This window comes from Sus scrofa, chromosome 13, assembly GCF_000003025.6.
Source record: "Sus scrofa isolate TJ Tabasco breed Duroc chromosome 13, Sscrofa11.1, whole genome shotgun sequence".
Lineage (NCBI taxonomy): Eukaryota > Metazoa > Chordata > Mammalia > Artiodactyla > Suidae > Sus > Sus scrofa.
The window spans coordinates 40,925,325-40,936,883 of NC_010455.5; the positions used below are offsets into that span (position 1 = coordinate 40,925,325).

The following is an 11,559-nucleotide window of genomic DNA, read 5'->3' on the forward strand; positions in this document are numbered from 1 at the left end:
CAATTAAATATTTATTTCTTGCTTATATAAAGTCTGCTGGAGGTCCACGATAACTCTGTGGAGCAGCTGTCCTTTGTTTCAGCTCAAAATTCCAACCTGCTTAAATCATATTACATCCACCTATTATTGTATCCTATTATGGCCACCAAGGCTGGGGAAGAAAGAGAAGTGGAGGGGCAAACACAAGCCATTAAATACTTCCTTCTGGAAGTGATATACATCAAAACCACTTACATTATATTGGCCAGAACAAGCCACACAGTCATGAGTAGCTATAAGAAGGTAGAGAAATATAATCTGCCTAAGTGCTCAGAAGAAAAGTGAACCAGATCTTTGAAAATATATGTATTTCTCATCAGTGATATATGCTCCTTTACTATCCTCATTTAACAGATTATGAAGCCAATACTCAGAGGGATTAAAAACACACACCCAAGGCCACTCTATGGGGACATATCATGACTTCCATGGGCCTGGGTCATTTTTGCTTTCACAGGCCCTTTCCTCCATAAAACATACTTTATATTTTATGAACGGATTGGCATAAATATGAAGATAACCCATGGTGGACTCTTTTTCCCTCTTATTTTAAAATAAAATAAAACATTTTTATGGATTCCTATAAGTCTTGCGTGCTCTGGGCACTGAACCTCTTGTGTTTAATGGATAACCCAGCCCTGCTCAGATGATTGGGTTTGACTCTGAAGCCTGTGCTTTTCACCATGGCGCTAAAATGCCTGTCTAAACCAGATAAACCACATTTCAACCCAAACTGAGTCAGTTCTTTTAGTCACAGTTAGTTGAATATTTTTAACAATTTCTGAGTGGGAATTAGCATTTAGTATCAGAATCTACTGTACCACTGTTTAAATATTAGGGTATTTGTTGAAATGTTCTATGGGAGAAAGGAAATTGTTCAAAGCAAACACTGGCTATGACCTTTCTTTTGGAGTTGCATAGTTTGTCTCTGAGGTTAAAAATGTCTTTTCATTTAAGTAACCTTTTGAATGAGCTTAAGTTGCTGTAGAGACTGAGACCCTAGGGTCTAGATCAGCATTTTCCAATAGAACTAGGATGTAAGTCCACAAATGCAATTTATTTTTCTACTAGTCACATCAAAAAGCATTAAAAGAAGTGGATACATTTTAATTGACATCATATCCATAATGTTATTTCAATGTATAATCAACATAAAACTTTTAATGAGTTTTTTTTTGTTTTTTTTGTTTTTTTTACTTATTGAGTCTTTTAAAAAATACTGGACCTTCAAAATCTGGTGTGCGTTTTACACTTACAAATGGTCTTTGAGCATTTGTGGTGAGTGGCTACTGTCATGGATAATTATAGGTGTAAATTAAAAATAAAGCGGAAAAATGAAGAAAGAAATTGTTCTGCTTTAGACAATATATAGGACTTTTGAGTTTCCTAGAAGGTGTTGGTGGTGGTAGTGGTGGTGGTGGTGGGTACGGTCAGGGAGAACATGAGGGGTTTAGAGAAGGAGCAGTTGACAAGGAGAGTGTGAAGAGTAGGGGGCATCTGAAGAAAAGAGGTGGCCAGGAGAAATAGCCTAGAGGTGGGGAAGGCTTGGAGTGTGTTTAGACTTGAATTTTAGTTTGTTTGCTGTGATACACTGTGCTGAAGTCTTTCTCCATTCTTACTTTTTAATAGCAGAAGTGTTATACACAAATGTCTATTATAGGTAGAATTTTGGGGAAGTCCAAAAAGCTGGCTGTTTCACTCTGAGATTAATATAGAGTCAAAGCAGCCACAGGATGAGAGGATAACTCAGTCCAAAAGCTTGAGAGTTCAGAATATCAGAGTAGGAAGAAGGCCTGGGTTTTTCACCATGTCTACAATAGGGTTATGAACCAAGTAAGTTTAAGGTTAAAGAACAAGATCACCCTGTACGCCAACCCTATTTCTATCCTCAAGAATATACCTAGCAGCCAGATTATATTTAGAGAGAAGAGTCTTTAAGTTGAAGTGTCATAACTTCAAAACAATTAAATATTTGCTATTTTTCTACTCTATTACCAGGTACTTTGCCAGGTGCTAAGATTAAGAACAGGAATAAGTATGACATTATCCATAAGATATTATATCCTCAGAGAAAGATACACTAGCTGAAATTTAACATGGTCCCTAAATTGTCCTTCAACTGCAATCATTTTGAAAATAAAGTGTAATTTTAATGACTTTGTCACTAAACTGAGAATTAAAATTTATGTTTATGTCCTTTTAGGACTGTTTAAATGCATTGTAATATAATGCAAAGGCTAATTCTATACCTCTGAACAAAGTACATTGCTTTACTTTACAGTGAAAGGCTTAGGTAGACTCTCCTGAGTATTTTCTGAATTAGGATCCTTTGCGATATCATTTCTCATCACTGTCATTTATTTTTCCTCCAAAGTTTTGATCATTTTTTATTTGGGATTAAAAAAAATTTTTTTCCTTGACGACTTCAACTTTGACATGTATATTCTCTTCCCAAAACCTACAGGAGTGATTTATTGGACTCTAAATCTGTATTAGGAAAAATAAATATGGTTTATTAGGAAATGAAGGATGTCAGGGCTCTTGAGGTGGATTACCTGGGTGACTAATGTAGGTTAGGTTACCCTCACAAGTAAAACAAAAATGAAAGAAAGAAAAGAAAGAAACAAACATGGAAAAAAGAATCCATTTAATGAGATAAAAATTTGAAAAGAGAAATTTATTTCCCAATGCAATCAAGCTAAAAGCCCAATTTATTTTACATTATTTTACTAGATAGCATCTCTATTTCATTGAGGTTTGCATTGAATTTTTATTCATCTCTGTAAAGTTTTGTGCCATTTCATCAGATTCTGGTATGGTGAATCAAAGTGCCTGGAGATTTTTCTTTACTCTAGGTATTTGAGAGCCTTCAAAATTACATGAGAGAGAAAGAAGAGAGAGAGAGAGAGAGAAGGGAAGAGGGTAGAGAGCATGAATATTAGTGATTGTCGAACTAGCCAATAAGCACAGTGGGAAGCCTTTGGTCTGCACGTTCACTGCTGGTTTTGGAGGATAAATTCTCTGAGGTGGAATGGGTGGCCCTATTGTTCTTTCTGCTGAATTTCTTTCTTCCAGCTGAGAGATCATGAGAAAAAGACAGATTTATATGTTCTGATTGTCTGTTCAGATGGTCCCGTCAGTAAAATTTAGCTAAATTTTAAAAAGCGTATTTTCATGTGAGCTTTTTGATGCCTTTCCTGTATCCAGGCATTCATCTGCAATGACCCAGAGAGAGCCAGAAAGAAAGGGTACGAATGCTTGAGGCCCAACTACTTCCCTAAGGCCAAATATATTATCCTTTGGCTATGTCTTATGAACTTTTGTAAGGAGAAATGAAGGAAAATATGCTCACCTTTTATCTTAATAAAGTATAAAACTAGAAGGACAGAAATCTCCAGAGAGAAACAGAAAGATCACAGGGCTTTGTTTCAACCAACAAAACTCTCATGCTCAAAAAAAAAAAAAAAAAAGAATAAAAAATATTTCTGGAGGCCTATTGTGCCCACCAGGCATTTTGTTGTAATTAGAGAAAAGTCATACAAGGCCACTGGAGTGAATAAAATTTTAGCTGTATCGGCTTCCCTCTTTGATGAATTTTATTTTTTTGAAATTGGTGTAGGGTATGTGCATGTGTATGTGTATGATCACAATAAACAGTGATCTGACAATGAATGATCTATTTATGCAAATTATCAGAGTTGAAAAGTTAACAAACTTGTCTAAAAAGATAAAAAAATATCTCATGGAAAAGAACAAATGAGAGCTTATTTCTTAGAAGGACTTCGATTTTCTTTGATTTTTTTTTTTTCATGAAGAATGATCTTTAAGCAAGAAGGATAGACTGAAAAACAGTAAAAAAAAAAAAAAAAAAAAAAAAAGAATTAAGTCTAGGAGAAATTTGAAGAAGAGCCCTGGGGGTCTTTATAAAAGCCCAGATCAAAAGTCATAGGCAGCTCCTATTTCATGACCCTGATCAAAGAACTGTAGTTAATAGGTGATAATCTTTGAGAAATCCTGGAGTGTGGGAGAGTTTCTAGGATCCTGGGGAGGGGTTAGCATCCCAGTTTTCAAAAGGAGAGGATAAAAAAGTTGGCTAATAAGCTTGACCTGGATCTGAAGTAACTAAAAATGACTATTTGTGAATAATTGGAAAAAAAAAGTTGTGATGACTCATTCTTAACATAGATTTCTTTCAAGTCAAGCCAAATTAGTATTGTTTTATCTTTTGATTTTTCATTAGACCAGTGGGCTAAGGAAATGCCATAGACAGCATACAGTCTCATCATTTGGGGCTACATGTGGACAGCTCCCTCTTCAGAAAGGCACTTTCTAAGTACCTGGTCTAAAGCAGCTACCCAGGTAATAGCCATAAGAGATTACATTATTGTTTATATTTAAGACATTTATTGATATATAGAAAATTATATTGTAATGATCTTATTTGCTTTTTATCTGGCCCCTTTCCCACTGGAATACAAATTCCATGGGCTTAAGAATCATGTGTCTTGACCTTCACTGCTTTCCTACCATCTTAAACTGCCCTGGCTCAATAAATGCCCATTGAATGAATGAATATTGCTTAAATACATTTTTTTGATGAAAATGCTTTCTAAAATATAAATATGAGGCATGGTAATTATTTTGGCATGGCATTTGATCAAGTTTTACATTATTTCCCCGACAATGACCTAGGTTCTTTGGCTCTTCCATCAATAGAAATCGATAAGAGGTCACATGAGGAATTTAAGCAAGGTTTTGGGGGACTTAATGCTGCAGTACGAGGGAGCAAAAACAAGTAAAAGATTCCCTTGCTCACATCCCAGTGGTGGTGAGCTGGATCCTTGTATGGGGCTGAGGGTAAGGGCATAGTGATGTGTTGAGGCACAGGGTTTACTTATAACTTGTGCCCACTCTCTTGGTGGTGCTGCATAAAGGGTTCATGTGCAGTACCCTATTTTTGCTCCCATCATCTCACAAGTGACAGTTGGGTTTTGGCCTTTTAGTATCTTGCTGATAATTTGCCCCAACTGCGCAAGTATGTAATTTAGTCTGTTATAGTTTCTTTGTATTTTGTTGCTTGAGGAGTCTTTTGTCCAGGTGGACACACTGCAGTAAAGGTCCCAGGTCCCAGGTCCCAGCCTGTCTCAGTGAGATGGAGAAATTTATTGGATGGCTTTATAGCTGCATATTTGTGATATACTTGCCAAATATTGTAGGCATTTCAGACCAAGTAGGGCTAGTGAGTATTTGCAAGGCAGACCAGGAACAGAGGTTAACTTCTGATTCCTTTTGTATCTTTGATTGTGATTCTGTCTATAAACATATGAAACAAGTCCAACATTGAAAGTCAAGGGCTAATTCCAGAAAGAAGCTTCAAATTTATCTTTATTTTCTTTTGCTTGTGTATTATGCTGCTCATACTTTTAGTTAACATTTATTTCATTATGCGTTGCTTAATTATTATTTATTTTCAAATTGCTTCTAGTATTAAATAGATTAGAAATTCAAAAGGCAAGATATACAGTTACAGTTTCAGGAAATTAGATTTTTTTTTTGAGGGATAGGGTTCATGCATATTTTGCAGGAAAATTTTGAATGTGTCTTCATAAAGTTTTTGCCTATTTCTTTTCTAAATTTATTCTCTAATCTTTAGGTATTTCATATTTTCTGACCTTATCATCAGTGGTGTTATGATTAGGTTGGTGTAGCTGAGTTGCTTGCTATACTATATATGCTAGAGTTTGGCAAACTACAGCTCTCAAGCCAAATATGGCCTGCCACTTGTTTTGTTAAGTAAAACTGTATTGGAACACAGCCATGCCTATTTGATTATATGTTGCTTATGGCTACTTTTGTGCTCCCATGGAAAAACTGAGTACTTGCAACAAATCTCCCATGGTCCACAAAACCTAAAACATTTACTATCTGGACTATTACAGAAAACAGTTGCTAACCCTGCTGGTAAGCTCCTTCTTTGAAGGCTTATTTAATTCTTTAACTATGCAACTCTTAGTTAATAGCAGGTAGTCAGTGCTCTGAACAGTACGTATTTTGTTTATTTTAATAAAACAAGCCTATAGCATTTATTGACCACTTGATATAGACGTGACCTTCTCCTGAGTGTTGCTAGCAGTTATTTCACAAATATTTGCTGAGTGTATACTCTATGCCTGGCACTTTTCTAGGTGCTGTGGATATAGTAATCAAAACACCTATAAATTCCTATATTCAAAAAAGTCACTGGACATAGACGATTCTGATATCATTTGGAAATAAGAATTACAGTTCAACCTCTATTTTCTAAATAATCATTGTTGGTGCATGTGTCTTTTTTAAGGAAAGTTTTGTCTGGATATATGCCCAAGAGTGGGATTGCTGGGTCATATAGTAGTTCTATGTATAGTTTTCTAAGGTAACTCCATACTTTTCTCCATAGTGGTTGTACCAGCTTACATTCCCGCCAACAGTGCTGGATGGTTCCCTTTTCTCCACATCTCCTCCAGCAGTTGTTATTTGTGGACTTATTAATGATGGCCATTCTGACTGGTGTGAGGTGGTATCTCATGGTAGGGTTTTTTTGTTTTTTTTGTTTTGTTTTGTCTTTTTGCTATATCTTGGGCCGCTCCCGCGGCATATGGAGGTTCCCAGGCTAGGGGTCAGATCGGAGCTGTAGCCATTGGCCTACGCCAGAGCCACAGCAACATGGGATCCAAGCCGCGTCTGCAACCTACACCACAGCTCATAGCAACGCCGGATCGTTAACCCACTGAGCAAAGGCAGGGACCGAACCCGCAATCTCATGGTTCCTAGTCGGATTCGTTAACCACTGCGCCATGATGGGAACTCCTCATGGTAGTTTTGATTTGCATTTCTCTAATAATCAGGGATGTTGAGCATTTTTTCATGTGCTTGTTGGCCATCTGTACATCTTCCTTGGAAAAATGCCTATTCAGGTCTTTTGCCCATTTTTCTATTGGGTTGTTGGCTTTTTTGCTATGGAATTATGTAAGTTGCTTGTATATTCTAGAGATTAAGTTATGTTCTTTGAAACAATTTTCTCCCATTCTGTAAGTTGTCTTTTTGTTTTCTTTTTGGTTTCCTCTGCAGTGAATAATCATTGTTAATACATAATTATCCTGTATATCGTTTGTTGATTAGCTGTGGTTAACATTTGTTAAGTATTATGATATTTTAAATATTTAAATTCACATCATTATTAATCTTCTAAATGTGCAATGTTCGGTAAGGTGGCCACCAGTTACATGTAGCTAGTGAGCATTGAAACATGGCTAGTCTGTACAGCAGAAATTGACAGAACATTATAAATTAACTAAATTAAAAAATTTTTAAATTTTGTAAAAGAAAAGAAACATGGCTAGTCTGAATTGAGATGTTCTGTAAAATAAACTCTGTTTTGTAAAGGTTTATTACAATGAATGTATCTCTTTAATAACTTTAATTGATTATATGTTGAAAAATGTTTTAGATATATTAAGTTAAATGAAATATATTAATAAAATTAATTTCAACTATTTTTTATTTATATTTATGTGGCTATAATAATATTTAAAAGTGTGGATAAGCAATGAAATCCTTCTGTATAGCACAGGAAACTGTATCTATTCACCTGTGGTGGAAAATGATTGAGGATAATGTGAGAAAAAGAATATGTGTGTATATATATGTGACTGGATCACTTTGCTGTACAGTAGAAAATGGACAGAACACTGTAAACCAACTATAATGGAAAAAATAAAAATAATTAAAAAATAAATAAAATTGCATACGTGTCTTACATTATGTCTCTGTTGCACAGTATTCTAGATACCAACTTTATGCTTTGCTGGTGTTTCTCAAATATGGATTGGATTTTTTAGTTGATGGGAAAACTGAATTAAGCAAATGTTTAAATGTCTAATTCTGGCTTCACAGAGTCTTTAATTTGCAACATGAATTTCTATGGTAATAGAAGTTGTTTATAGTGTTCCCCAATCACTTTTCCTGGGAACTTTCTTGAAATGCCCTTTGCTAGTCTCTGACAAAATTTGCAGCATTTTGGTACTCGTCTTGGAACCTGGTGCAAAGGCATTGATTATAGAACAAGTTTTAATTTACAAGGCCAGTGTTCAGCTAATATTCTGGATTTTTCCAAGTAAAATAAATACCAATTATTGTAAAATGTAATTCTATTGTTTGAATGTAATTCACCAAATTTTGGAAAGTTTAGTTGAGCTGAAAAATAAATATTGTTATCAACTTGCAAAACTGATTATTTTGCAAAATGTATAGTTGTAAAAGTGTTTGTCCATTCTGGTGGCGATATAGAGAAAAGTCCAAAATTATTAGTTGATAAATGATATTTTTGACAGAAGAATTATACCATTCATAAAACCTACACACTGGGAAATGATAAATTCTAGAATAAAATTGAGGTGGGAGTTACTTCAAAGGTTACCATTTATTATATTCAAGAATTCTTCTTAAAAGGCACCCAGGAGATAGGTGTAAGCCACAGTGTCATAAACCTCGAATGAGCTTTCTATCATTCAGTCCATCTCAGAGTAAGAGAGTCTGTGCTCTGAAGACATCAACTTCACACTTTCAGATCAACAGACTTGTAGCTCTGCCCGTCTAGTACCTCAGAATGTTCTCAGGCCTTTCTTTAAACATTTTACCCTGCATGAAATCCAATAGTTATACGGTCCAGGAATATAATACATTGTTGACATTTTGGTGAAGACTGCATGGACTTTTTTGTTAACATGCTGAATATGGATTTTGATTTCTGGGAGAAACTAGAGTAGAAACTGTTCATCAATGATTCACCAATGGAAGCTATTCCCCACAGTGAGATAAAAGAATTGATTGTTATATTAAAGGCCCCTTTTTGATCTGTCCAGGTCTTGTAACCGAAACTAAAAAAAAAAAAAAAAGTGTAAATCTTTCCTTACGGTCTTGCTTTTCTCCTCTGTAGAAGAAAGCTTACCAAGTAGGAGTAAATAAAGGACAGTATAAAAAAGCAAGACTCTGGAGAAGCTGGACAAGTGAGCTCTTATTTCCAAAAGCAATGTCTGGGCAATGCATTCACATTAGACATGGCAGAGTTGAAATGATTGTCGGTCCTCCTTGATGATAAATTTTTGCAAAGTCAATTGACTCAGCTCAGCAATGATCTGAGTTGACCATTAAGCAAGACCAAACCCACTAAATTGGTATCCTTTGGTCCTTTGTTTTCTAGTCATACAATCAAATCAAGCCAAATAAACAACCATCCAACTAATGGACAAAACAAATCAAAACGAAGTAGCAAAATATAAAATGAATAACAATGTTCAACTATCGTTTTCCCATTTGGTGTTTACATGATAACGTCAAGACGAGGTAGGAGTTTTTTGTTTTGTTTTTGTTTTTAATTATGTTAATGGGCTGGTGGTACACTGATGTGAGCTTATAGATACCAGGAACTTATTTTTGAGTAGGTATATTTAATGTAAAATTGAGGTGTATTGACTTGCTATGAAGACTCTCATTTCATCTTATTTATATATTTGTGTACTTGCGCATGTGTAAACATATCTACTTAATTAAAACTGCAAAATGCTATCTCGTAAACTAATAATTAAATTGTGATAAAAATGATCCAGGATGACACTTTTCACTTTCATAGGAAAAACTACTTTTCGAGGGGGTGCATGTGTTTAATACAACATAATACATTTCACTGTAGAAAATTTAGAATTAAAAATAGGCAAATTAAGAGAAAAAGTAGATGTAATTTCACCACCCAGAGATAGCCCCACTAAGATGCTAATGTCTATCTTTCCTGACTCTTCTCTCACATCAGAATATGAGATTATACCATACATACAAGTTTTTCTAAACTGCACTTAGAATGTAATTAAATCTTTTCCCTTTGCATGTTAATATAGATTTGAATTATAGAACCAGTGGGTGTATACTCTGCTATAGAATGTATAGACCATATTTTATTTAACCATTCCTTCATTGTTGGAAAATTTTTTCCAATTGTTTGCTATTATAAACAATGCTTCAGGGAATATCCCTGCACATATTTTTGTTTACTTACTCAGTTATTCCTATAGCTAGATTCCTGAAATTTGAATAGATGAGTTAAGGAGCAAGTACATTTTAAAGTTTTTTTGGATACATTTTGCCAAATTGCCTTTCAGAAATGATATGCCTATCAGTGCTCAGCTAATTGAGTGTCTTATATGTACTATAATAGTGAAGGAGGCAGGCATTCTTTGACTTTGGGGAACTGACAACATAGGAGGACAATGCTTAGCTCTATTTTGAGTAGTCATTGTAATTTAGCAATGTCATTACCACTTAAACAGAGTTAAAAGTAAATAATTAACATTTATTAATTTTAAATATTTTGAAAATAAATATTTAAAAATAAATGTTTTATATAAGTAAAACTGATTTTTGTTCCTACTTAATGGCTGATTTCTATAGTCAGTTGGCTTAGTACACAAGTGGTCTAAATTGATCATTAAACCAGAACAAATCCGATAAATTGTCTATCCTTTTATCCTCTGTCTTAGAGTCATACAAACACACAGAATGTGTAACCAGAAAAATGCACAAATTACAAATGCATGGAACACTAGCAGCACCTCAGAAGCTCCTTTGATGCTCTTGATCAGCTTCTAACTCTTCTTTCATTATCAGTTGATGACTTCATAGGCAACGAAAGAAAAAAATAACCTGGACTTCATCAAAATTAAAACCCTTTGTACATCAAAGGACACTGTCAAGAAAATGAAAAAGGAACTTATAGAATGGAAGAAAATATTTGCAAATCAAGGATTAATATTTAGAATATGTAAGTAACAGCTAAACTCAAAACAATGTGATTAAAAATGAAATCTATACTCCAACAGAAATAAAATTGTAAAAAAAAGAGCAAAGGGCTGGAATAGACATATCTTAAAGCAGATAAACAAATGGCCATAAAGTGCATGAAAAAGATAATCAACACCACTGGTGACTATGGAAATGCAAATCAAAACCATAATAAGATGTTATTTCATATCCATTAGGAATACTATTATCAAAGCAAAACAAAAACAAAACCCCTGGAAAATAACAAATGCTAGTGAGGATGAAGAAATTGGAACCCTCATGTATTGCTGATGGCAATGTAAAATAGTGCAGCCACTGTGGAAAACAATATGGTAGCTCTCCCCCCAAATTAAACATTTAATTATCAAATGATTCAGCAATTCCACTTTTTTTTTCTTTTTATGCTTGCACCTGTGGCATATGGAAGTTCTCAGGCTGTCAGTGCTCCAGCTTCAGCCTATGCCACAGCCACAGCAATGCCAGATTCTTAAATCACTGAGCCATAACAGGAACTTCCAGCAATTCTACTTTTGAGTGTATACTACAAGAATTGAAAACAGGGACTCAAAACAGATTTTTATCCACCAATGCTTGTGGCAGCATTATTCACAATAGCCAAAAATGGAAGCAACTTTTGCCCATTGACAGATG

The 11,559-nt window shown here is 34.7% G+C and overlaps 1 long non-coding RNA gene across 2 annotated transcripts in view; it reads left to right on the forward strand.

Annotated features, from left to right (window-relative positions):
* LOC102158698 overlaps positions 1-9,571 on the forward strand; it is a 166,154-nt gene extending 156,583 nt beyond the window's left edge. The window contains exon 3 of one of the 2 annotated variants that reach the window (XR_002337602.1): positions 9,278-9,571. This is a non-coding gene — a long non-coding RNA (uncharacterized LOC102158698). Of the gene's footprint in view, positions 1,157-9,277 lie in introns of those variants that run through there. The other variant, XR_002337603.1, reaches the window with a different exon arrangement.